Here is a 25,359-nt window from a genome sequence, read left to right on the forward strand (position 1 = left end):
AGTTCATATGTAAGTACAGTAAAGATTGGTTGAGCTGCAAATATTGAGGGATTCTGCTAGGTTCACACACTAGCTAAGCCTGGGCTAGGTTCGCTCCACAAGTCAGACAATTTTATCATGAAGATTCCAATACTAAATTTGTTTTGAAATAGATCTCATACCGTTGGTACCATAAATTCTAAATCTGTGAATGCCAAAAAACTATTTTAGTAAAAGATAATACCGAGCATGAGCTATTTAAACCCTGCGACATGATATGACTTCAACTTAGAATTTAGAAACGTACAAGAGAACTTCTACCTTCACAACAACAAAAAGAAAAAGAAAACCAACTATAAAATCATAACATTTCCGGCCGATCTGAGAAGTGAGGTGAAGGGCAAAGTAAATCTTAAAGCATGAAGAGCCTTTTAAGGAAAGAAGGAACACAGGAATTATTTTACCTTCACAGAGTACAAGAGTAAATAAGTAAGAAGTGATTGGCATAAGAATAAAGTAAACAAAAACAACTGAAACATCAATGAGTTATTAAAGATAAAAGGTTGACTAGGGTGAAAATTTAGACTTTGTGCAACAAAGTGACTCTTTAATTACCCTATAGTTCTTTACTATGAGCCTCCATCATGTGCTCATGAGAAAGACTGTAGGCAAAGGAGGAGACCAAATAGAATTCCCTCTTCATGGGGTAGAAGCACAAATTCATACTCACTTCTTGAACTTTTTTACATGAATCAAAAGCTATAAACCACTGGGTAAGGGCTAGGAAAACCTAGACCCTAATCCCAGCAAAGGTAAATGAAAGAAGACAAAACTTTCTGACTCTGGAAGGGGTCAAGAAACCTCCCCTTCTACCACAAACCTTGCCTCAAAGAACAGGAACAGAAATCTGTTGGAAGAAGGGGAGAATCCCTCTGTCATCAGTTCCTGGCAAAGGCAGCACAGTGCTATTCACAGAGAAGCAGATTTGTCTTTTTTCTAACAGAGGCCAGCTTTTGTTGCTGGAGAGGCAGAAGACTCTCCTAACCAAGAATCTCACAGATACAAGCTACAGTGTGACTATCATGAGGGAGAAAAGGAATGCTGAGAAAGATCCATCACTATGACCAAGGTAGACAGAGGACCTGCTAAGATTGAGTCTGGATCATAAAATCTTAGAGACACTCTCTTTCCTACCACAGGCCCCATACCCTGTAACAAGCAACATCAATATACCATTGGAGGAGGGGAAATAGCATGGAAAGGGTCCCTTCTGTAGTGCAGTTATCCAAGATCTGCTGAAAGCTGACTATGGAACAGGAATGCAAAGAAAATCTCACCAAGACCCTAGGGTCCAGAATGAACAAAAAGGTAGCAGCAGCTGATGGTTGGGGACTTTGAAACCCATGGTGCCACAGAAAAATAAAACCCAGCTCGACTACTGTCTAGTTTGACTCAACTTAGAAATAGCCTGAAAAAAGAAGAGGCCTGCACCTTTCCAGGCATGGATATGATCTCCCTCAGTGCCTATTATATTATACATTATTCCAGAATACAGTAAAAAATCATAATACACAGATATAGCAGGGGACTAAAATGAATCTTTGTCAAGTGATGAGCAGATAACAGAACCAGACACAGAGATGATTTAGATATACTCTGACTATCCAGATGCATATACAACTTGAAATAAAATCTCTTCAATAGGCTCTTTTATTTCACTTGTATTGGAACTACCAAAGAACTTAAGTATCATTAATATTTTAAAGGATCTAGTGGAAAAGAAAACATGCATGAATAGTTATCCACAGAATTTCAACAAAATGATGGAAACTTTGTAAGCTGAAAAAATTAAAAACCTAGAATTTAAGAAGGTATGATACCAGAGATGAAGAATTCTTTATGAGTAGATAGGACATAGCAGAAAACATAATCAAGGAACTTAAACATAAAGCAATAGAAACAACCCATGTTGAAATACAGAGGAAAAAATTAATTGAAAACAAAAATGAAATGGAAGCATGAATCCAAGAATTGTGGGACAGTATCAAAGGATCTAACCCCTGGGCAGAGACTGTTACTTTTCCTTGAGCATCTCTTCTTCCCCTCTGAAATTTATGTGAGACACCCAAATACTAGGATACAGACAGAATTACCAGCCTACTTTGTATCTAGGAGTAAAAATGAAACTGAATTAGATTCAATAGGATTTGAGACAATGTGATTTTTAAATTTTTTTAAATTTTTAAATGTTTTATTCATTTTGAGAGAGAGAGCATATGTACATGCAGACTAGCACATATGTGGAGAGGGGCAGAGAGAGAGAAGGGGAGAGAGAGGGAGAAAGGAGGGAGAGAGAGAGAGAGAGAGAGAGAGAAAGGGAGAGAGAGAGAATCCCAAGCAGGCTCTACGCTGTCAGCATGGAGCTCCCATGTAGAGCTTTGTCAGAGGCCACGCCGGCTCCGACAGGTCCAGGGGTCCCTGAAGAATGGACGGTGTCGGAGAAAGAGAATGAGAGAGCCCTGAGATCCTTTCTGATCACCAGGCAGGCATTTCTGTCCTGTCGGTTTTGGTGTCTTTATTTATAGGTCAAATGTTAACATGGCATCAGAAAATGGAATTTTTAAAATGGATAGCTCTCTGTGATAAGGTGTTTTTGGAAAATGTACAGAAACAGGTTTTACAGAAGTCTTCTTGCAGAACTGCCTCAATTATAGTGAGGTTGAGTAACTAAGAAAATAACAAGGTGTTCACATTTTAATAACGCTAAGATTAAGTCATAGGTTTGTAGATACTCTTATCAATCCTCATCACAGCTGCCAGGGTAAAGGAAGGTGTTTGTGGAATGTAGGCCTTAGGGAAGGGGCTGCTCTACACCATCAGTTAGCAAAGGTGTATGTACTAACTTATCTTCTGCCCTTATCTGTTCCTTCTCTCTAAGTTAGGCTCTTTGTCTCCGGGCAAGACTTGATTTTCCAGTTATATGCTTTATGGCACCAGAGAGCCAACCATACCTTTAAAGAGTTTAGCTTATTTCCCATACATAGAATAGCCTCTTCGAGTGCATTTACCTTTGTGTCTACTCTTATGATTTCTTGAATAGCTAGGGCATGAGAGACATTTTTGGTTAGTTGATTTACATGTTGAGCTGTATGAACATCCTGGACTAATGCAACGGTAGAAACAGAATTGTACATGTAAAGGTCAGTCTTTTATGACTAGGGGTCATTAGCCTGTTCATAGCTCAAGGGAAAGTATGGAGGGAAACAGGAGCTGCTGGAGACACGATGTCTGTTCCCATAATCAAAAGAAGAAGTTCCCACGGTAAGTTCCTTCACAAGGTGCAATCATCATACCAGGGCCAGAATAAGGGGACAAGTCACTCCCGATATTGATCAACAAGGTACCCTAGGGGTCAGTGCTCAAGCAGAAATAATTGAGTGGGGGTAGATATCGGTCATCATCTGATTGGCAAGAGACCCTGCAAACTTGCTTTAACCTCACCAGGAGTTTTCTCGACTAGTGGGCTCAGAATGGCTCCCAACAGGGCTTAATCTCACAATACATGAGATCATGACCTGAGCTGAAGTAAAGAGTTGGATGTTTAACTGACTGAGCCAGCAAAGCACCCCATGAGTGATTTTGTTAGATTATGTTCTTAAATAAAGGAGAAAGTCCCTTTCCCCTTTCCCCTCCTTACTGGAGGCATGGGGAAATCACACTGAGGATAGTAAACTAACAATTTCATAAAAGCCAGAGTATGACTATCATGAGGGAGTCTTTGGCACTGTGGACTTGTTTTTTCAGCCTTGGACTAATGCTATTTGGCCTATTATCTGTGAGATAAACAAAAGTATATTTTTCAAGATACTGTTATTTGTGGTGACGTTATTGTAGCCAAACACATATATATTCTACTAAATATAAGCTCCCAGCTAGTGAAAGCTTAGAGTGAAATTTGGAGTTACTTTATGACTTCTGGATCTAAAACTAACACAATTAGTATCACCTCTCACAGTAATCATCAGAAAACAGCAAAAGAATGGCAGGACAGATTATTAATCATGAGACAATCTCTTCAGGTTTAGATAAATGCAGTCTATTTTACACATTCTGAAAGTAAAATCTGAGTACTATAATAAATACCATGATTAGATACAGAAAAAAAGATGCATCTATAATACACTAGATACAAACAGCTAGAGAAGCGAATAACATATCCAAATATGTAGTTTGGCAGCATATAAATTTCATCAAAAAGTTGGCTCTCTGAAGTAATGAATAACTCTAAAATAATTTCAGTCTGTGCAAATAAAAACTGTCTAAAATTATATATAGTCACTGTGAAACACAAAACCTGTTAAATGATCCAAATATCATCCCTTGTAATATTCTTAAGTTAATTCTCAATATAGAGTTAACTATTATATCACTCTGTCAGTAAAACTAATAATCTAATATATGATTATAATCCTATTTTCTTCATTCAGCCATCCACTCACTCAAAAAAAAATAATTTTGACTACTTATGACATGCAAACCTCTATACTGTGCAACACACAACATATTGTATTTCAAAATGCTCTCACAGAGGTGATTGAGTTGATTTAAATATGAATACAGTATGTATTAAAGTGATCATAAACAGAAATAAAAATAAAAATTGTTCTGCATCGATAAATCAGTAATATTTTTTCTCTGGCCAGATAGCATGTGCAAAGGTATCATCCATAGGCAAAACTACTTTTTCATAGACTCTAAGACTTGAAAAGGATATTGCAATGGAAAGGTCAAACTGTGAAGACTTGGAGTATAACATCACTTTTGTAGGAGAAACAAACATAAAACATAGAAAGAATACTTGTTTGCGCACTGGGAAACCAAAGTGCTATTTCTTGTTTCTTCACTACTACGTTTTGATCTTAGAAAAATTACCATGCCTTAGATTTGTCACTTATGAAAGGAAGGGAAATTCTAACGATTTGAGACTTCTTCTACTACCTTTATAAACAAAGTTGTGTCATGTGTACATATCCACATGCATGTGCTTAAAGCCCTGCTCTAGAGCATTTATTCTGAGGGTCCTCATTCTCCCTATATTGTCACAAGGTAAACTGATTATCAGCTAACTGCTCTCTGGGTTTTTATGCCATTAGGGGTGTTGAATACACACTTTTCTGGGACACAAATAAGATGATCCAAGAAACAGTTGGCCAAGGTTAAGAACAATCTAAAAATACTGCACAGAGTAAACCTAGTGGGAGTCTAGTCTTCACTATTGCCATGTCCTAATAAACTGGCCTAACCAGACCCTGAGAGCCCACAAGTTGTCCCTCACATGGTTGCTTTAGTAACTTTAAAGAGCTATGGTTATAGAAAGTCACAATCACAACGTGCATTAACTGAAATAGGAACATCTTTAACTTTTTCTTGGTGCACTTCCAGAATGCTTACCGATCACTCAACTTAGTGAACTGGGGAGGCAAACAATATGAAGTTGGAATAATGGCCCATGCTATTACTTTATACACAAATGATTTGGTTTCAAGATGCTTAAATCTTCTATGTATAAAAGCACATTCCTCAAGAGGAAGGGAATTAGCACATTTTATTTTTAAAAAATTTTTTAAAAAATAAAAAACTTTGTAATGTTTATTTAATTTTGAGAGTGAGGGAGGGGGGGAGGGAGGCACAGAATCCCAAATAGGCTCCAGGCTCTGAGCTGTCAGTACAGAACCTGATGAAGAGCTCGAACCCACAAACAGTAGGATCACGACCTGAGCTGAAGTTGGATGCCTAACCAACTGAAACGCCCCAGGTTAGCATATTTAATTATCTCACTTTCTGACACAGCAAAACACAGGTACAGAGGTACTTGGGAACTTGTCAAAAACAGGCCAGTATCAGAGTTGGGGGTAAAAAAACAAATTCTGTTATCACAGAGATACTATGTTATCTTAAAATAATGTTACACAAATGTCAGTATGACTGCAAAATCCCAGTATGGACACACATATTTTTGAGAAAGTTAAAACTTAGAAAGGTTGACAAAGTCCTCTGTGAAATCCATATTCCTTGGAAATTACAAAAACAATGCTGTCACTTAACTATTTCAAAAAAGACATTTATCTCTTTATTATTGTTACATATGAATTTATATCCCACTTCATTCCACAAAGGATTTGAGGGATAATACAGAACTAAAATCATGTAATAAGAAGAGGAGGAAGGAGAGGAGAGAACAAATAAACTAAAAGTCAAATAGCAAAATAAAATATAAGAAAGTTAGTAAATGGTGCTGGATGTATGCCCCAACAAAAGTTGTTGGAAAGGCACAAAGGACATTATGAGCAATTCTTCTCCCATAATATAAACATAATATTTGCTTATGAGAAACACAAATTTACCTAACACTAAGAGACAAAAATGTTTCCCCTGGTTTCACATAAAGACAATTTAAAAAATTACTATATTAGTTTCTTGTGACACTTTTCTACAGGGCGTAACAGCAGACCTCACTTTAGAAACTATTACAAGGCCTGCAATAACGCAGGGTAACGGCTCTGATGGGAAGGGATGGATGTAAATGATGTACTCTAAATACATAGCTCCCAAGATTTGTGATATTTTAGTTTCATGCAAAAATATATATTTTTAAAAGTTATCTAGAAAAGAGGTTCTTATTTCAAGGTCCCAAGATAACCCCTTTGGGGTAGAGGGAGGGTACAGGAATTCTAAAACTGAATGCACATTTAGTTGTTTGCACATTTTTGGAGAGGTAATTCATAGCTTCCATTATATTCTCAAGGATCCTCAACCCTGAAAGGTCAATTGCCACTGATGTAGGAAGAGAAGTTGGTGAACTGTTCATCTTGCAGTTAATATTTCATTTGGGTCATTTTTAAACTTATTTTCTAAATTCAGGTTATGATGTATTTGGGGCAGTAAATTAGTGGCTGATGTTGTACATATTGGCAGGAGTCTAAAGTACAGATAATGCTAATTATATGCATAATAGAGACTTTTAACACCTTCTGAAGAAAGAAAGAAAAAAACTGTATAGAAGACTGAAGGACATGAAGAAGGTTAGGAAAACTAATAGGACTAGATTTTAAACTGTTGAGATGGATCCAAGTTCTTAAATTATTTGTGCCTGCGAATACAGTTAAATAAGGAAAATGATATACCTATCTCATGGGTTGTTTGACAGTTAAATAACTAATACATATAAAGTGCTATATGGTTATTATTATTACTATTATCATTACTATTTTGCTACTATGATGAATTCTCCATCTATGTATAAAAACTGAATGATCATGGAGATGTCTGAGATATTTCCTTTAAAACAGCTTTACCTTTCAACAAATGAATAAAATAATTCTACATCATATAGCACATCTGCTATATATTTGGTTTAACATATGATTTATTTGGGAAATTTTTCTGCATACTCACTCACTGAAATTTTAGTGGTTTAAACCACAGCCATTTATTAATTACTGCCATGTCTGTAAGTCACCCAGATTGTTTGTTAAAACTTGAACCAGGGCTGGCTAGACTTGCTCATGTGTCTGAGATCAGCAGTATGTTAGCTGAGGCTGGTTTATCTAAGATACCCTCACTTACATGTCCATTGATTGCTTAGTTGTTAACTGGACTAGGGTTAACTTAGCCATATGTAGTTCACCATTCAAATAATCAGCTTTTTCATAAGGTGGCTCAGGAAGTTCCTAGAAGGGAGAAGAGAAACATGCAAGCCTTCTTGAGGTCTAAGCTTAAAATGGGTACAATGATACTCACACTTTGTCTAATGTGGAAAACCAAGTCAAAAGCTTGAGCCAACTTCAAAACCCATGGAAATAACCATACCTCTTAACAGGAGAAACTTCAAAGCTGCTTTGCAAAGGTGATGGGAATACAGAAAGGAATGGGAATGTCTTGCCTTTTTTGTAATGCAAAGCATTATTAAGTTAAAAAAAAAAGTCCATGGGAATATTTGGATAAACCATCCAGGAAAAATCTAAATTAAAGTGGTGTGATGACACATTTAATATAAATTAGATATAAAGTGTTGCCTATGTAAATAAATAAATAAAATTAATCCACGTTTTAGGGCTGTCAAAAATGTTTTGGTTTTAGTGTAAGGATTATGTATGGCCCTATGGAGTTTTATTAAACTTGTTTTTGTTTCAGGGGTGCCAGGATGGCTCAGTTGGTTAAGCATTGGGCTCTTGGTTTCTGTTCAGGTCATGAGCTCACACTCATGAGTTTGAGCCTCTTACCGGGGTTCGTGCTGACAGTGCTGAGCCTGCTGGGATCCTTTCTCTGCCACCCTCTCTGCCCTTCTCCTGCTCATCTCTGTCTCTCAAAATAAATCAACATAAAATAGATATTAAAAATTTGCTTTCGATTGATTATGAAATGTATTCATTATTAAATACAAAGCCTTTAGAATAGGAATAACCTAAGCATTCTAATTTGACAAGGAAGGAAGGGAGAAAGAAAAAAAGAAAGAAAGAAAAGAAGGGAGGAACTCAGGGAGAGAAAGAGGAAGGAAGAGAGAAAGAAAGAAAGAGAAAGGGAGAAAGAAAGAGAGAGAGAGAAGAAAGAAAGAAAAAGAGAGGAAGGAAGGAAGGAAGGAAGGAAGGAAGGAAGGAAGGAAGGAAGGAAGGAAGGAAGGAAGGAAGGAAGGAAGGAAGGAAGGAAGGAAGGAAAGAAAGAAAGAAAGAAAGAAAGAAAGAAAGAAAGAAAGAAAGAAAGAGAGAGAGAAAGAAAGAAAATTACTCCAGATTCTATATTAAGAATATATGACTGAGTTCAAGAACAGATGTAAAGAGACCATTTACAAAAATAAAGACTTTTTACTGACTTGATCCCTAAAGGTAGATAAACATGGTGAGATTTGGGATATATTTTCAAAACAGAGTCCATAGGATTAGGAACTGAAAAGACTGAATTGTCATTAACTAAGCTGGAGCACATTGTGTGTTGATATAAGGTGTATAATTTAGTCATGAGAAAGGAATACAGTACTGATACAACATGGATGAAGCTTGAAAACATTATGCTAAGTGAAAGAGTCCACACACAAAGGCCACCCACGATGTAATCACACTTAGATGAAAAAATGTTTAGCATAAGAAAATCCATAGGGACAATATGTATATTAGTAGTTGTCAGGGGCAACGAAGGGGGGATAATAGGGAATAACTGCTGAAGAGTACAGGGTTTCTTTCTGGGGTGGTAAAAAATATTCTATAATTAGATGGTGTTTGCTGGGAGCTGCACCGGCCTCGCTGGATGACAGTCACAGTGAGGAAATGGCAGCATTTGTACAACTCCTGCCATGAGAAGCGAAAACTGGTATCTCCTTCTGCTACTACTGGCTCATGTTGGAAATGAGCCTGCTGGTATTGACCAGGCCTCACAATATTCCAAATCAGACCAATATTCTGAACACAGATACCTCAAACGGAAAAGCATATTCCTGCCTTTACAAAAGAGACTTTAGATGAAAGCTCTGTGGATGATTGTCAAAAGGCTCTTCCTATGGGCCTTGCAGACCCAAGACTTAGATAATAAAGGGGGCTAAGAACACAAGAGTTACAATTGAGCCTGGCCCTGAGACAAAGAGCCTAATTTAGAGTTAAGGACAGCTATCCACCACCACCCAATTGTTTCTGCTTGGAGCACTGACCTCCAAGGCATCTTGTGATCAGTATTTGGAGTGACTTATTCTGGCCTTGAATATGCTGATTGCACCCTGTGAAGGAACCTATTGTAGGAACTTCTTCTTTTGTGATTATGGGAGCAAACACTGTGTTTCCTGAAAGAACTGTTTTTCTTAATACTTCTCCTTAAACAAACAAGCTATTGACTCCTGCTCACAAAGAACTAACTTCACCCTTTTGATGCTAAAAACATTGTCTTGTATGCTAAAAATACCTTCCTTCCCCATAGGATAAGCATCTAAATCACCTGCCTCAATCACTATTGATAGAGGTTATGCATGAGTCTTTTACAAATCTATGTTAAGGGAAATTCTTACATATCAAAGAAATTTATCATCAGAAATCACTGTCTAAGGCAAATGCCACTTCTGTGCTGTCTCCCAAACACTGAATTATAAAATAAAGTTGAGCCCCAGTCAGAGCAGAGATGCCTGCCTGGTGACCAGAAAGATTCTCGGGGCTCTCTCCTCCTTCCCTCGCCGACACCATCCATTCTTCAGGGACCCCTGGACCTGGGTGAAGCCAGCCTCTGACAGGTGGTGACAGATTCATACTGTCAAAAGTTTAGTTTTGGATGTAAAATCGATGGCTTGAGAGATACAAATTTTGGAGTGAACAGTGGGTATGTGGTATTTCAAATCCTGACACTGGAAGTAAGTAAATGGAAATGGAAAGGAGAAGTGGCCCAAGACTGAGCCCTTAGACATGATAAAAGATCAGGAAGAGGAAGTCAAACCAGCGAAAGAAAATGCGAAAAATACCTGGTGAAGTATCCTAGCAATCAGGTGGGAATAAAATGATCAAACATATCAAATACTGCAGAAATTTCAAGTAAGATGAGATCTGAGAATTCATAATTACTATATGAAACTTTGTTAAAGGTACTGGTAAACTTGATCAGAATAGTTTTGGTGAAGATAGAAGAAAAAAATTCTAATTGGAGTTGTTCAAGAAACAATGCTGGAAGAGGAATTAGAGAAAATTTCCAGAAGACTCTTCAAAGGAATTGGTATTTTAGAAGAAAAAGTTAAATGGGGGAAAGAGGAAATTCAAGAGAGACTTGTATTTTATTTTGTTGATGCTGATGCTGTTGCTGTAGCTGATAGAACAAAACAGCACTTGGATAGCAATGGGAGAAATCCAACACAAAAGGGAAAAATGAAGTTACAGAACAGAAAAGACAGAACTCTAGAGCAACATCTTTGTGTAGACTGCAAGTATGGCATATTATATACAAATGCAGCACTGACGTGAGGGAGGAACAGGAAGAGGTCATCCCTAGCAAGAAGGGAAGAGAGAATCAGTGGGCATAGGTGGGTAAAGGGGGTAAAGTAGAGCGTTATCTTCTGTTTCTATTTCTTCTTAACATGGAGACCAAACTTATCAGCGAAAGTGAGGGTGGTGGAATGGTTATAGAGGTCTGTGCAAGAGAAGTGAGAAGAGAGAAATAGGACTAGGGAAACACAGCACAATAGTTAGGCTTCATACCAATCATGAATCTAAAATCATGCATGTAAACCAGTGAGCACATATCTGTGTGTGTGTGATGGTGACAGTGTTTCCAACCACATTCAACTGCATGAGTGCATGTAGAGTAGGTGGTTTTATTTTAACAAAGGTTGGTAGTTTAGTGAAAAGAAGAGCATGAAGCAAGATTGTCAAGCAAGGAGGGGTGGAAACAAGGAGGGGATTGTAATAACTATAAGTCATGGAGTTTATGCAGGATAAATAAGAAACAGAGGAGGACCTACATTTGGGCTACTAGAGGTAATGAACTGGAAAATAGAATTTTGTTGTCAGAGATCGGGGTGTTTGACAAGGGAATTATAGAGGGCATATGGTTATTGTTAATGACAAGGTCTACAACATTGAATGAAAATGAGTGTCTAGGGAAGAGGGGATGAGCATTTCACAGAAACAGAGAAGATCACAGACTGGAGGCTAGGGTCCTTGAAGGACATCTACATTGATTTTGAAATCTTCAAAATGATGACCTGGGTAGCATAAGTGAAAGTAACATGGAGTCATGAGCCAAAATCTTTAAGAAATGAAGAGGAATAACTAAAACTGGGGAGGAAGACTGGAGAGGGTAAATACATGACTTGCAACAAGGCATGATGATTGTAGTAAAGTTTGATGCAAATGACTTTAGGGACAAACAAAGGAGAATCATTGGAAGTAGCAAAGAGAAACGAAGAAAAAAACCTTCCACCTTTGAGTGCAGAGGTATATAAGAGAGACAGAGAGACACATCCACCACTTAAGACTGATACAAGAAAGCAGTGTTTCAGAGGAAACCGGTTTCAAAAGAGCAGAGCAAGAAAATGAGGGAATTACACAAGGCAGATAGAAAATGCCTTCTGAAAGCACAGTGAGAGTGGTTCAAGCCATTGCACAGAGCTCTGCAGGGATTAGAGTCTGTTGGATGAAGGATAAGTGGTGGCTGCACACAAGTAAGAAAAATGGACATGGTTAGACTGGTCCTGATATATAAGGTTTCACAGCATGAGCTGTGAGGGTGCACACCCTTGAGGAGGTGGGGTTAGTGCCTCACATGTGTGCAGAGTATTAGAGGTATCTGTTTATTTAATTTTTATTTTGTTTTTATAATTGATCTTTTTAATCACCCATAAAAGATAATGGATATTACTGAAATCTGAGCTATACAGAATTGTACCAAAATAGTTCCAGGAATACAAATCTGGAAAATTAACCCTCCTCTTAACGAGGATCTGGGCTTCTCTGATCTCATTCACCAAAGTCCTATCACAGCTTATAACATTCTAGAATGTGCTTTAAAAAAATAAATAGTATTTTTGGTGCTATCATCTCTGAGTTAAAGGGGTTGAGATTAAAAAAAAAAAGGAAAAATATTTATTTTCAGATCAGATACCTGCTGCTTCCAATTTAGATCTGGGGTAAACTATCAGAAGTGAAAACAGCAGACTGAAATGCACTGTGTTCTAACATCCCTAATTAACAGCAGTTGGTTCAGAGCAAACTTACTCAGGGTCTCCTTTTCTGCATTGAGCTGACCAGGGGAGACCTTGAAGGCAAAATGTGTGAGCCCTGTTAAAGAAAAACCTCAAACAACAGATAAGCACTGAAGTCTTTGAAGAAACTGTGAACACCCTCTGGGGAGAAAATTAGACTTGTGAACTTAAAAAAAATGGCACACAAACATTTTAACACAGAACCGAAGACAGAGGTCAACAGGGATATTCCAACCGAAGATTGCCTGTTGAGGAAGAAATTAGTTTTGAACATCAAAAATAAATGAACAAAGCGAGCAGAAAACAACATTAGAGTTCTTTCCTCATGGGAAAAAAAAAATCCCCTCAACTCTCCCCCCAACACAAACACACTAATTGAGCTCTACTACTGAAACAGAAACCATCTTTCCAAATAAGAAAATCTAATTCTAGGAAACTAATTGTAAAAAAGAATGGTTTTTATAAGCATCTCTATATATTCTTGCTACTTTAATAAAGCAGCTGATTTTGACTGACCTCTGTTCTTCAATTAGCTTTATTCTTATACTTATCTGTAATTTATTACCTTATACTAATTTATCATTTGCTCATTCTATTTTTAGCTGTAAACAGAAATGCAGATGCTTTCAGGCTAAGGACAATTTATCCCATTTTTATTTCCCTCATAATGACAGTCTTTAGGTTTAGAGTCAGCTGCAGTCACAGACCTCCAAGGGATGTACAAAGAGGGGACATTCAAACCAAGCACTCCCTTTTTATGACTATTAGGCTTTCTCCAGCCCCTCTGCAAGCTCCTTTTGTGTTGCTGCTCTATAAAACCAGGAAAATCAGCTTTGCCTAGACTGTAGTGATGGTCTCCAAATGTTCTTGCTTGAGGACCCTGTAAAAGAAGTTTGAAAAACACCTGCTCACACTCTGATCTTACCTGGCCTGTTTAGGGCAAGTGTTTAGGAACTGTTTAGGGCACAGTGGGGACTTGGCTCTATCAGTCATGTGCTGCCTCAACTGAGAGAGAGGCAAAATCAGCACCATAAAATAACTCCTTGGAGACCAGGGTAAGGACAAGGCCATAAAGAGGGTAGAGAATAAGAGCTTTACAATTTGCTTCTGCCACCCCCCAATTCCCAGGATTGGTTTCTGTGTCCTTGCCACTTCTCCCTGGGAGAATGAGGGACAGAACAAGTGAAGGCAAGCTTAAGTTGCCCCTAAAGTCTGTAGCATAAATGCTTCACCAAATCAGCCTTGAGTTTGTTGCTACCAGCATTGAGCTCAGTCCCCTAGATAAAGTTCCTGACCCTACCCATCAGAATAATGTGGATGGCAATAGTACTTAACTCATTATTGCTTGGTGAGTCTTAAATATGCATGTGCTCTGCATGATGCCTGGCACACTTCAAAAGCTCAGTCTCAGCAGTCCATGCACTGCCCATATTCTCCTACTGAAATTTCACTTAGGTTTCAAGCCCCATCAAAGGATATTTCTTTTTAGAGCAGCCCTCCTCCTCACCTTTTTCCTCTAAATGTGAGCTAATCACCTCAACTTGGGTAAATCAGTAGCACTTTATAACTTTGCTGTAGCAGTGATTCCCAAACCTGTCTAATCCTCATGATGGCCAGGGAAGTATGTTATAAAATGCAGGTTTTCATTCTTATACATGTATGTTGTTATTCAGTAGATCAGAGCTGGGATCTAAGAATACACATGCTGTAAACTCTCAGTAGCTGTTCTGATAATTAGTCACATTTGGAAGATGCCAACAAGATAATCTTCAATCCTATTCAGTTCTAAATCATATAAAATGTCCTGGTATTTTTAACTGCCTCCTTTTATTCCCAGTATATTGTTGTGCACTGAGGTTGAGGGGTGAATATGCAGACTGGGGAGACTGAACAGGTGGGGCCTATAGGAAAGGAGTTCCGGTTTGAGGGATTTTTCCATGGGGAAGGAGGAGGTCTTTTAAGACCTTCATATAATGACCAAGTGGGAAAAATGAGCTCAAGTTATTTAATGATAAATTTTCCCTAGATTACTTACCAGAAATTATGATGCTAGGACATTTCTCTCCTCCTTAAAAATTATCTTTACATTAAACATGAATTTAAATATAAATGATTTCACAAATTTCCTCCTAGAGAAAGCAACTGATAATTTTCCATTTTGATCCTCTTCCTTACTCATTTTTATTTCAATGACCGATGCCTTGAGCTTATTTTTGATTATATCTTGCCTTCTATATCATATTTCAAAAAGTTTCTTTTTATGACCTCCTGAAATATTGCAGGGCAGATTGAAACATGTCCCAAGCAGGCACTGAAATTTTAATGCATTTTTATGGGAACCAGTCACAGCCCCTTCAATACAACATTTATTTGTCCAGAAGGATGTTAGTGGAATATCCTTCTATTTATAACTCATTAAGCAAATTGTTCCCATACCTCAAGTATGTACAATAATTTGCATTTTTCAATTTATTTCATTGGTTCATCAATGTCATGTAAGCATTATAAAATGCATGCTGTGTATCTGAGTAAGTCCATCATATTAGGTAATCTAACAACTATAATGATGGCCAAGTGATGCCTTTTAATTAATGTGAGTCTTCTCTGAAGTTCAAAATGTTATTATTGCCACTTCCATTAATGTCTGTCTTGACACAGATCAAACAAAAATTCTTGCCACCAATGTTATCATTCTTTTTTTTTAATGTTTATTTATTTTGAGAGAGAGACAGAGCATGAGCATGAACAGTCAAGGGGAAGAGAGAGGGAGACACAGTATCTGAAGCAAGCTCTAGGCTCTGAGCTGTCAGCACAGAGCCCGACGTGGGGCTTGAACCCATAAACCATGAGATCATGAACTGAGCCAAAGTCAGATAGTTAACCAACTGAGCCACCCAGGTGTTCTACCAGTGTTATCCTTCTAATCCTCCTGCTGAGTACAACACACAGCACAAAGTAGACAATAAACATTTGTTGAATCAATATATTGCAACTACTTTTTTCTCTTTTATGAAAGATAGTTACAATGAAGTTCTAGCACTACCTTGTTTTTAAGTATAGAAACAAATGAAGTCATTACTTTTCAATGTGTGCATAACGAAATGGAGAAGGGTAAAAACTCCATAGCCCAATTCCCCAGATCAATCTAACAAAATGAGATTTACATGAGTAAACCAGATAATTAACTTATTTAACCACATGCATGTACATAGATAGATAATCTTAGATTTAGGGACATGTGTATTGATTCCTGCTTCACTTGATAAAGGATATAATTGTTCTTGTCATTTCTTAATTATAGCAAATCACTCATATGATTCAGTGTTTCTCTCCTTGCAGGGAACCAGCCTCTGCAAGCCAGGGTTGGCCCGGAGAGTGATGGTTGGTGTCGGCAAAAGAAGACACGGAGCCAGCCTCTTCAGGTGGACTGCTCAAATTTATTTTTCAGCTTAGGGTTTTTATATAGCAAATTCAAACAATCATGCTTAACCAATTTACATTTTTTGAGTACAGTCATAGGACTTAACATTTCTAAGTTTTCTTGGCAACAGTGATTTCACAGTACATGATTTCTACTTCAACCAATAAAATTTAACCAGGTAGTCATAACAAAGTTTTACATATTCTTTACTACGTATGACAGGGTATCTAAGAATAAGTGAAGCATATTGCCAGAATACATGAGGTCACAGTGCCCTTTAATTGTTTAAATTCAGTGGGCATGCAAACACAGGATATACTTGTACCCGCGGTTGTAGGTAACAGACTCTCACAACCACTTACTAAGAAAGAACAATGTCAACATTTATCATAGATGACGTATGGAAATGTTTTACGTGGATCAACTAGAATTTGGTCTCTGCATTTACCAATCTCATTCTTTGGCCAGAACAATCTATAAGTAGCCTTACAGGCTTGAGGTCAGCAGGCAAATTTTCTCTAACACTTTTTCGAGAAAGTCCTCCACAACTAGTAAGTCTTGTTTTTGTCTCTGCTTATGGCATAATATGTATTCTTACTGGCAATTAGACTCATACAAGGAAAATGAATTCTAGGTCTCTTATAGACCCAATGCATACCAGACTGTCTCCAATTTTGCTAATTGCTACAATATTTATTAGAAAACATCTGATTGAGGGGGCGGACATGATAGTTAGGTACATTCCATTTTGGAGGAAGGGGGAATGTACCTAACTCTGGTTAGGTATGGTTAATATGGTATGGTATAAACTCTGGTTTCATATTAACCCTAGAATAGACTAACAGCAGAAGTGAGAGTAAAAGGTACAGACAAAGTAGAGAAGAAGAATTTTTCCAGGGGTTCTTCTGACTGCACTGCAGTCTCTTCCCTGGGCCTTGCCATCAGGGATGACCTGTGAAGTCTCGGTCTCTGGCATCTCCTATTTTGCTTCTTTTCAATGCAATTTCCACTTATTTCAGATGCTTGATGTTTAAAATTCAAAATTTAAATATTTGAGATTGCTCCTGGGTGGACTGAAAGTGCCTCAATGGTTCTAACTTGGAGAATTCCACTCTGTTTACCTGAAACTCTCCTCTAATTTTATTGTGTAGAACCAGGGTCAGCAAACTAGTGCTCATAGGCCAAATCTGTTTCCAGCTATTCTTATATGGCCTCCAAGCTAAGACTGTTTTTTAAATGGTAGAAAAAAAAATCAAAGGATGCGACAAGTGAAATTCACTGGAAGTTCAAATTTTCGCATCCATAGCTCAAGTTTTAAGGGAACACAGCTTAAGGCATTCATTCAGTATTGTCTTTGTGTACTTTCACATGACAGTGACAGAATGGGGTTGTTGTGATAGAGACCACATGACCTAAAAATCCTAAAATATTTACCATTTAGTCCTTTACACAAAGGGTTTGCCCACTGCTGGTACAGAGCATTTATTTCTACTTTCTGTCTGACAACATTATTTATTATGTGTCCTGTTTAGTAGCTTTTTTCTTCCCAAATAGGTGTCTTTGGGGCATGTTCAGTAAGCTTAGAAAAAGACAGGTTCCACTGGTACAAATACAATCACTCTCCTGTGTCTTTACCTTAACATTAAAAAAAAAAAAATTCTAAATAATTTTTTTCAAAAAACATAGCTTGTTTCTTTGTGGCCAATTTCTATACCACTAAATATGGAACCTATTTCTAGTCCAATGATCTTGACAGCACTCTGCCAAGTGCTTAAAGAATTATGTCATAATTGATTTAAAATTTTTTTGACAATTAAAATGGTCTGTAATTATAAAACCACCATTAAAATACCATCAACAAATGAAGTTACTTTCCTTATAAGCGAATATATTACTAAAGAAGTTTTGGTTAACTTGCTAGCTGAACTGCGTTGTTCTAACTTATAAAAACAAACATAAGTCCAGTTCCGTAACTCTCATGGTTGAAAGGAAGAAAATTCTGAATCAGTATTAAATCTTCATTTTCCTGACTGAACACCATGTGGTGCTTTTCATTTCCTTGCTTGAATGTAAATAAAATATAAAAGACTCATAGGCTCACTGAGATATCTTTGTACAACTTAATTCCACCTTTAAAGTTCTCAGAAAACTACTTTTAAAAACATTTTTATAATAGTTTATTTAGTTTTGAGACAGAGAGAGACAGCATGAGCGGTGGAGGGGCAGAGGGAGAGGGAGACACAGAATCCAAAACAGGCTCCAGGCTCTGAGCTGCCAGCATAGAATCTGACACAGGGTTGGAACCCACAAACCACAAGATCATGACCTGAGCCAAAGTCGGACACTTAACCGACTGAGCCACCAGGTGCCCCTTAAAAATGTCTCAACTTTTTTTCCTTAAAAAATCACTCATGTCAGTTTTCTATTTCAAAAAATAACGCAGCAGCTTAACTGGTGTTAGACACATAATATGGCAAAGAAATGAGTCAGACACTGGAAAACACAAATGTTTAAACAGAAAGAAGCAGGAAAGAAAGAGTTTTCAGTTGTTCTTGAAACTGTTAGTTGTATTATTTTGCCTTTTCCTTGTTTTTCAAATTCCTTAGGGGCATGAAGAGTACTTCCTGGGTGAATATTAACCAACTCAAACAGAAAATTAACTAGCCCATGTGTCTTGTTTCAACCAAAGGACTTTTTGTTTTCAGTAAAACTTGAAATTAACAGAAGGCCTCACCCTTCTTCCCGAATCTTTTAAGCCCTATATTCAGAAGAGAAACCCTAATACAGTTAATAGTTTTATATAAACTACACATGGCATTTAAACTTAGGGGGAAAAGAATTAGTACATAAATCTTACTGTAGTAATGATACAAAATAAAAAAAAAATAATAAGGTACCACACACCATACCCCAAAATGCATTATAAAAAATCTAAAGAATTATATTCACAAATATGAATCATAAACTAATTTTTAAGAGGGGCAAATATTTATGTGAGAATGAACTTTCCAAAGAACTTTTACAAACAAGTATAAACAATCTAGACAAAAATGAACAAAGTATATTACTGAATGTTATTTTGTGTACAATGATACGCATTAGATGGAGCCATATTTTTATGCCATTTTTAGTGGTCTAGTATATAATAGACCTTTTCATATGGCTGGTTCTAATACACTGATGTGAGACTGGTCAAAATTTCTCTAGGGATGCATGCAAATAAGACCCTCAGATATAATGTACACTTGGTTTCATTTATATATTGGTTTCATATATTTTTATATATTTTAAGGAAAATCAAGAAAAAGTTTAACAATGAGTCGACCCATGCCATATTAAAAATTAGATTTCAGAAAAGTCTAAAAGCCCAGCAACAAATGTAATGGTTACAGAAATAATAGAATATCTTTACAGTAGAAGTCCATGCAGCCAATAAAATCAGCAGGAGAAAATGTGATCACATTAGACCCTAGGAGGTGCTGCAAGGGAGCAGAAAATGTCTCCTTTTTCTTCTCAGTAACCTGTCTTCCACATTTTTCCCTTTCTGGTTACTCCTGTTCTAACACCATCTTACTCTACTGTGTGAGATACTATCTTACTAATACTGCTTCTATTTGTCCAAAGATAACAAAAGAATAGAAGCTGGTAAAGCAGGATAATCAACTTCAAATGGTTCACATGGGTCAGTTAGCAGGATAGATTCATAACTGAAGAGCCTGAAGGGAGTCTGTGATGGAAAGAGTATCTGGTGATGGTGAGATCAGCAACCCTGCATCAACAAAAAGTGGTGAGAGGCTCTACATGGAGTAATAAAGTTAAATCTTTGGAACTAGAGGCCAGAGCAGAAAGCACATTTATCTACTGTTCCTTGGACATTTATCTAAATGTTCCTTGGCCATGTGGATACAGTTTTCTATACTGTGATATTATCTTATTATCTAATAATAGTTTACATTATTCAATATTTTTCTTTCCGTGTCTAATGTGCTAGGCCATAGAAAGTAGCTTTTACAGGTTTTATTTTCCTTTCAAGTCAAGTAATTTTTAAGCATTTGAATCTATATTAAAAAAAATAGACATGGAACATTGGTCACTAATAAAGTATAATAATCATCATCATGGTAGTAAAAAATAGTGATAAAATTTGTAATCAGTTAAAGAGTGTATGTATTATGACATAGTGATAATTTTGGCAATTAAATATTATGGTTTTGTATTTAGGGTATGAAATTTTGAAGATTGAAAAAATAATCATTAACATTCTTTTATATTATTCCTTATTTGAATCACAATAAAGGATATAGTAAGATACCACTCAAGTAAGGACATATTTTTTTTTCCTAATAATATCATGGAATGTCCTTGAAAGCAAATATATGCCACAGAAATAATATGGCTCTAGCCTCACATCCACCATTAATATAATGTTAGAAGTGGGGGAGGGGGGTTAATATATCCTTTTAAGACACAATTAAATGTGAAAAGTTTTCAAAATGATTGTAAAATATCTTAAGTCCAACTTCATTTGTAACATCTCTGTGGGGAAAACAAAGCCAGTTTTCTTCATTCTTAGGTTTTCAGAAAGCACTGACTGAAATACCCTGTGGTGGCCCAGCTCCAACAAGGTGGACATAGAAGACCTTTCTCTGACCTACAACTCCTATGAAGTCTTTCCTCCTAAAAGATGAGGAAATTAGTCTCCACAAATTCAAATGGAACTGAGCAATGTAAAAAAAAAAAAAAAATTGTATCAGGGGCACCTGGGTGGCTTAGTCAGTTGCCCGGATGACTTTGGCTCAGATCATGATCTCACAGCTCCTGAGTCTGACCCCGCATAGGGCTCTGTAATGACAGCTTGGAGCCTGGAGCCTACTTGAGATTCTGTGTCTCCCTCACTCTCTGTCTCTCCCCCACTCACTCTCTCTCTCTCTCTCTCTCTCTCTCTCAAAAATAAATAAACATTTAAAGAAAAATTGTACCAGATGGAGTTAAATGGACAAAGAAGAGTTTCTTCAGGACTGTTGCAATAAAGAAGAGAGATTGAACTCAAATCTGAAACAAAAGGCAGGAGAGATTTTATTGTTATTTATTTATTTGTTTTAATTTTAGAGAGAGAAAGAGAGTGCATGAGCAGGGGAGAGGGGGGAAAAGGGAGAGAGGGACAGAGACAGAGAGATTGAGAGATAGTATCTCAAGCAGGCTCCACACTCAGCTTGGAGCCTATTGTGAGGCTGGATCCCACAACCCTGGGATCATGACCTGAGCTGAAATCAAGAGTCAGATGCTCAACCAACTGAGCCATCCAGGTGCCCCAAGGAAGGAGAGGTTTTAAGTGCTGGGGTGAGCTAGTGGAAAAGTACTGGAGGACATTAGGGACAAGAATGGTCAATGTGATTAGGTCACCCATGTTTGTTAATTGGTGCTTATTGGAATTATGCTCCTACTCTCCCACAGAGATTGGGAGACAGGGACACTTTTTTTGATGATTGCATTTCTTAGAGATGGCCTCCAGGTCCTTGAGAAAGACATTCGTGGGTTGTAGAAGATTGACATATCAAAGGAGCAGTGAAAGAATTTACAAATTACAAGTTTTCTAAAGTGAATGCTTTAAGAAAAGGCAGGTCAAGGGCCTATAGTCAGGAAGAAATCAGTCTACAGTTCAATCAGGCTGAGAGGAATGTCCAGGTGTTCTTGATTAGCTGCTTTATGTGACCTCCCCGCACACGGATGCTCAGCCTGCCAATTCACTGAGATGGAGAAATTATCCCATACAAGACAAGCAAGCCCAGAGTCAGAGGTGATGTATTCTGGCATGGTAAAGTGATTCCTAACTCCTTCTGCAGGCTACTCTATACTTGCCACGAAGCAAGATTAGGACTCAAATGTAACCTGAGTCCATATGGAATACCAACAACGAATGATGACCCTGTTAAGGGTTCAGAGTCAGGAAACCAAGATTCCACAAAGGCATCTAGTCTCACCACTGCCATCAACAAATGTTTTGCTTTGTTTTTCAAACTCAATGGTTCAAAGTAGAGACATTAGAAGCCACGTTCTTACTCCTTTTCCTTTTTTTCTGATTAACCATATAGAACACTGAAAGCAATTTTCTTATTTGGATTTTGACTTCAGAGTCTCCTAAATATTTTATTGAACAGGCATGAAATATTCTTTCTGCACTCAAACTGTTACTGAGAATTTGGCCTGTTTGTTCGTCCAAGGTCCCAACTGATATATGGATAAGCACTTAGCATCACAAAGAACTGTCTCCTGAGGAATGGGTTTTCTACTTTCAGATAAGAAGAGTTTTCCAATGCAGAGACAGCATACCTAGTTAAGCCTGCAATCTCTGGAGCCCCGTTCATGGATCAGAATCCCAGTGTTGACACCTTTGGCTGTGTATCCCAGAGCAAGTTACTTCACCATTCTGTGTCTGGTCCCTCCTATATTTAAAATAAGGTCTTCAGTAAAACTTACCCAACAGGGCTATTATGACAATAACATGAATTAATGCACATAAATCTTTGAATATGATAAACTGGTACATGATAAGATCTAAATTATGATACATAGCATCATTTCATTCTCTTTCTTCCTGCCTCCCTTCTATTATTCTTTCTCCTTCTACCTTTCTTCCCTTTTAATCTAGTTAGAAGGAAATTTAATACTTAATATAGCATCTATGCAGTCTCTTTTAGAAAAGAGTGCTTTTATAAAAGCACTGCTTAAAACAGTGCCTAACTCATAGTTGATGCTAAGTGAGTGATGTTATTATATTTTTTAAAGTTTTTATTTATTTATTTTGAGAGACAGAGAGTGGGGAAAGGGCAGAGAGGAAGACAGAGAGGAGATCCCAAGCAGGCTCCACACTGTCAGTGCAGAGCCCAACTCAGGGCTTGAATTCATGAAACTGTGAGTTTATGACCTAAGCTGAAGTCAGCCGCTTAACCGACTGAGCCACCCAGGAACCCTGATGTTATTTTTTTTCATCCTTCAAATTCATATTTCCCATTTGGAGTTGGGGTTTATTACTCATATTTTATGCATTGGTTCCTCAAGAATTGGTTCCCCAAGCATCTTATGAGTTAAAAATAAAATAAAGATAAAATAAACTATGGTAGAAAATAATCTTCCATGGGTTAAAAGTCACAAATATCTGTACAAGGTGCTATAAGAGGAAATAAAGCTCAGGCCCTGCCCTTTTGAAGTTCATACACTGGAAGACAACTTGATGAAAATGAACATAGTACCATAGTGTCACACATAAATGCTGAAGTTCTAGAAAATTTAAAGAAATAAGTTTTGGTAGTAAAGTGACTTATAAAATGTCTGTTATGAATCTATCTTTGATAATGGGATATGGGTCTACATGCTCAATTTTCTATAAATTCTTTTGAACAAAATAAATGGTTGAAGCTATTAATAAAGCATGAAAAAATTTATGATGGAAAGATAGGTTAAAGATATGGAATAAAACAGAGAACATGTAAAATCTAATTAGAGCCCTCCCAATAAATAATTTGTTATGAATTTTCAGGCAAGACACTTTCCCTCTTTGTACCTTAGTTTTGTGTCAAACAATGATAGCAACACCTGTTCTGCTTACCCAAAGGGATCTTATGAAGATCAAGTGAGACAATCAACTTGAAAACTTTGCTAAAACAACATACATATGCAGTATACTAAAGTAACTAGTAGTATATAGAAGATTGCATTTTCAAAATGTTAGAAATTAGTTGCAGTATCTTAAACATCTACAACTTGAAAGCAAACAGATGGATAAGAATAGCTCTTCGATGCCAAATTTAGCATGCTGTGTTTTCTTGTAGGTACGCCTGAGAGCTATATCTCAAAAGAAACTGCAGAAATAAAATATCAAGTGCCCAAGTAGCAAATGGATAAAAATAAACAAGCAAAGGAATAGAAAGATAAACCAAGTAGAGCATGAATATATTCATCAGATTCATGAATGTGTTGCTGCAACTACAAACTACAAGGTTCAAAGACAGCAGTACTATAGGGTTAAAAATCTTTGGGTCTGTTGCTTGATACTATCAAAGTAATTAACCTTAACCATCTCTGCCTTCTACATACTGATCCTTAATCACTTCCAAAATTGTGTTTCTTTCTCATTGGTATAATGGCCTTTCCACTTTTAGTTGATGAGAAAGTTTATAAATGCTTAGGCTTCTACTCTCAGATGAAATGATCTCTTACCTAATTGGTTATTTTTAAAGTAGCTCTTAACTACAACTGGTTCCTGCATCTAATTTCCATTCCATCAGTTTCTCTCTTCCCAATAGTTCCCTATTTATGTTCTATAGACTTTATTAACTTATAATCATTTTTATGATACCAAGTGGTTATTACACCTTTATGATATTTGTGGAATCAGCAGTGTTTGATTTTCTAGGTAATGAACTGCTAGAATTATAAAAATCATTAAAATTTTAATTGTGAAAATTATGAAATTACAAGACATTATTCCAGCAACAACAAAATACAGTCAGTTGTAAGGCACATGACATGTGGCTTAATTCTAAAGTCAAGGGAAAGAGGAAAAGGGCATTTGCTTACTCTATATATTTTGACATAAGGAAAGAAAACATGGCTATCAAAACACAGATGCTGTCATCTTACATAAATTATAAAACCAAAGTTTTTATAAATATTTTAAGTGGAAATTATGGTAGAAGGGAAAATGAACAGACAAGAATATAGGGAACATTTCTGAACTATAATGAGGGAGGGCCAGGTTAGAGAAGGTGGCTAGATTTTTGTATGTTCTACCCCAAGATTAAGCAAATGTCATAACTCAGATCCTAAAGGAGAGGTCCTACAAAAGCCTGATGGCTTAAGTGGAACTTTTTATGCTATGGTTAAACAGAAATAAAGATGTTAACAAAGGTTGTGAATTACTATTTTCATCAGCGCCAATCATGTTGCCTCATGCATCTAAGCCATAAGTTCACTATGAGATGGAAATTAACACACATAAGTAAAAATTACACCATGTGCTGTGGATCTAGGCAAAAGGTTTCTTTATTACCACATGACAATGGGAAATAAACCAAAATCAGAATATTTTTCTCTGGCAAATGATGTGCAACATGCATGCATGTAGGGCTATTAAGGATGCTAGGAATGGGAACAGTAAGCATGGAAAGAATACTGATGACTCCATGTCCTTTCAAAGTAACCCTGCCCTGAGACGCCTTCTCTTACAAAGAAAGTA

The 25,359-nt window shown here is 37.0% G+C and overlaps 1 long non-coding RNA gene across 1 annotated transcript; it reads left to right on the top strand.

The window, feature by feature from the left end:
- The first annotated feature begins 1,636 nt into the window (after nucleotides 1-1,636).
- LOC120240076 lies at nucleotides 1,637-23,552 on the top strand. The gene is made up of 3 exons (XR_005530580.1): nucleotides 1,637-1,700; nucleotides 13,393-13,401; nucleotides 23,541-23,552. It is a non-coding gene; the product is annotated as an uncharacterized LOC120240076 (long non-coding RNA).
- Nucleotides 23,553-25,359: the final 1,807 nt, after the last annotated feature.

This window comes from Hyaena hyaena, unplaced genomic scaffold (assembly GCF_003009895.1).
Source record: "Hyaena hyaena isolate Hyena2069 unplaced genomic scaffold, ASM300989v1 scaffold_249, whole genome shotgun sequence".
In the NCBI taxonomy this organism is placed as follows: domain Eukaryota; kingdom Metazoa; phylum Chordata; class Mammalia; order Carnivora; family Hyaenidae; genus Hyaena; species Hyaena hyaena.